We start from the raw sequence: 3,479 nt of genomic DNA on the forward strand, positions 1-3,479 counted from the left end.
CTGTGGATTTGGTTTAATTTTCCTCAGCTTCAGCTTGAACTTGCATATGAGTAATTGGTGGTCTGTTCCACAAGCAGCCCCCGGCCAGTTTCAAGGAAAATTTCCCTTTCCTCTAGAGTTTCAAAATTATTGGAGTAAAACTTTTCATAATATTTCATTATTATCAATTTGATTTCATCTGGTTCTGTTATGCTGTCACCTCTATCATTTATTTGAATTATTGTGTCTTCTCTTTCTTTTCTTCTGTTAAGTGTGCCAATCATTTGTCTATTTTATTGACCTTATTAAAGAATCAGATCTTGGTCTTGTTGATGGTTTCAACAGTTTTTCTGGTTTCTATATTGCTGATTTCAGCTCTTTTCTTTTAATTTCCTTTCTTCAAGAGGTTATGTGGTTAGATTTTTGTACTTTTTGTATATGATGGAGGTGTTAATTTAGGTCATTAATTTTGTTTCTTTCTTTGTCTTTTATATGTTTGGCTATTGCTATAAACTATCCTCTGAGGACTGTTTTTGGTGTGTCCCAGAGGTTTTGATATGCTGTACTTTCACTATTATTTGCATCAAGAAATTATTTTATTTTATTTCTTTATTTCTTCTGTAAGCCAATCATGTTCCAGTAGAGTTATTTAGTTTCCACATTGATGGTTTTGTGAGATTCACCCTTTTGTAATTAATTTCTAGTTTTATGGCACATTGTCTGAGAAGATACTTTGTATTATTTCAAAGGTTTTTTTAATTTATTGAGCCTCACTTTTTGTCCTAATACTTGATCATTTCTAGAGAATGTACCATGTGCATTTTTTTATTTAAAAAAAATTATCAAAGACCTGAAAAGCAATTCCTAAAAGATCAACTTGACCAGAAACTGTGGCTACACAATGCATTACATCTATCTTGTTAATAAAATGTGCATTAGACACAAATACAAAAACCATGAAACAAGCCACCATTCTTCAACAATATGAGCAAGAATAAAATGCCTAAGAAACAACATGGATGACTTGCTAAGAATGAGATCTTAAAGCATCATTAACAAAAAGGAGCACCAATGAATAAGGGTGTTTAGTTATGTAAACTGAATTGAACCTTTGGCACTAGGAATAAGAGCATTTTGTCAGAGATCATTAACACATATTATAAAAGGGAATAGTGCCCAAGAAATAGAGTCACCAGCATTCAAAAGCAGCTTTGTCAAAGAGGCAATAAAACCCTCTACAGCATGTCTTTCCATTGTCCTTCATTGAATACACTGGCAGCAATTTTGAAATTTTTTTTTAAAAAGGCAAAGAAATAAAGGAGCTATATACCAATCATTATTTTCTCTGCTTAAAATCAAACAAAGTAAACATACGTCAATTTTGTTATATGCTATACACTGTATGTACAAGAGAAGGACTAAGAACAAAAATGTGTTTACAGAGTTCCAAGTATGTAAACCAGTGTTAGCAGTCTCACACAGCTTTCAGATGATACTCAGGAGGAGCCATTTCATAATCACTGGCACGAAACAAAGCAGCAGAATTCTTTGCCATGTACTTTAGGAAATCATGAAGATAGTTAAGTAACAAAGCAAGAGTCTTCTCATCCAGAGGTGTAAGTTCAGTAACAAAGCAAGAGTCTTCCCATCCAGAAGTGTATAGACCAATATTACTCTAATTCATACAAACAAGCTCAGTAGGTGTTCAGCTCCATACACCTGGGGCAAGGATTTCTGCATACTGAGGTGTCTCAAATTTGAGACATTATATTGAAGTATTCTTTTATCCCAGCCACAACTTCATTAACAGCAAATTGTTATCTGTGTTTCCTGAGATTTCTCATAATTTACATAATATTCAAGAATGGAATCCACATTCTTTTTGGCAGGAAGAGAAAAGAGCTGTTTTTGTCTATTAAGTCCCAATCATCAACAAGCCATGGTTTTAGTTCTTCTGGAATCTTCACTTTAACTTCAACTCTGTTCATGAATGTTTCCTCATTTTCAACAGTAGGATCTAGGCGAGCCCTTTTCTTGAGGAGAGGCTGAGGAGTCTCATTGGTACTTCCACCATCTCCATTTCTTGGTGTTATTTGTTTGTTCTTTTTTGTTTTCACTTCAACATTTTTCTGCTGTAGACCAGATGTCTTCTTTCCTGAGGCAGAAAGTGAATTGGTTTTTGGTTGAGTACAGTACCCTGAATACATCTACAAGGTCAAGTTGGCTGATTGTATAGTTCAGATGTTACTCACCTTTGAAAGAAACTTTCTTTCTTAACAAAGATTATTAATAACATCTTTGTTAGGTCGAGTTAACCTATACTTTGATGAGAGTGGTGTGTTAAAGTCTCCTACCACTATTGTGGGGCTTTCTTTCTTCATAGCTGTTCACTCTAGTTTTATGTATTTTGCAGGTCTACCATTTGGTGCATAGATGTTAACCAATGTTATGTGTTCTTGATCTATTTTACCTTTAATCATTTTATAGTTCCCTTCTTTATCTTTTATAGCAGTTTTCATACTGCAGGCTATTTTATCAGATTAGTATTTCCACTCATGCTTTTTTATGTGTGCCATTTGCTTAGAATATTGTTTCTCACCTTTCTATTTCTTTTAAATTTTATTTTATTAGTTTAAATGAACATTTACAGAGATTTTGGATTTCCATTCATTCATTGTTGCACTTTTCTCCCTGCCCATCTGGACCCCGCCCCCCAGTTCGCTCTTCTCTTTGAAAAGTAAAAGAAAAATTCTTTCATTGGTATACAATCCCCCCACCCCAAGTATACTCCACTATGCAACCTTAATTCTGGACTCTTGTGATAACCATAATACCCTATCATATATTGTTTTAAACTGTTCTCTCCCTCATATGTTTTGATGCAGTATACATAATTTATCCAGTTTCTCTCAGTCTTACCCCAACCCTGATGTCAGGCCCATTCTACAACAGTGGCACTATGCAGTGTTGGTCCTTTTGTGTTTGAGATATTTCACTCAGCCTAATGTCCTCCAGGGTCACCCACTTTGAATAATATTGCATTAATTCCTTCTTTTTCAATTCAGTGTAGTATTCCATTGTGTTAATATACCACAGCTTCTCTATCCATTCATTTGTTGATGGGCACTTAGGTTGTTTCCATCTCCTTGCTATTGTGAACAAAGTTGCGATAAACATGGGTGTGCATATATCTGCTTGGATGTCGGTTGTGGTCTCTTTAGGGTATATTCCCAGTAGTGGAATTGCTGGGTCAAATTGTACCTCTATTTGCAACTTTTTGGGATAGTGCTACACCACTTTCTACAGTGGTTGCACCATTTCACACTTCCACCAACCGTGAATAAGGATTCCAGTCTCTCCACAACCTTGCCAGCATTTGTTGCTTGCTGTTCTGTTAAATTTTGCTAGTCTTACTGGGGAGAGATATCTCATAGTTGTTTTGATTTGCATCTCTCTTAGAGCTAGGGATTTTGAACATTTCTTCATGTGCTTGTTGGCCA

General features: G+C 35.2%; 1 pseudogene; it reads right to left on the minus strand.

Annotated features, from left to right (window-relative positions):
• Window positions 1-1,453: 1,453 nt before the first annotated feature.
• Window positions 1,454-2,186, minus strand: LOC102854505 (annotated as a pseudogene).
• Between the last annotated feature and the right edge of the window lie 1,293 nt (window positions 2,187-3,479).

The sequence above is a fragment of the Elephantulus edwardii genome, unplaced genomic scaffold (assembly GCF_000299155.1).
Source record: "Elephantulus edwardii isolate Elephantulus edwardi_28Jun2011 unplaced genomic scaffold, EleEdw1.0 scaffold00249, whole genome shotgun sequence".
Lineage (NCBI taxonomy): Eukaryota > Metazoa > Chordata > Mammalia > Macroscelidea > Macroscelididae > Elephantulus > Elephantulus edwardii.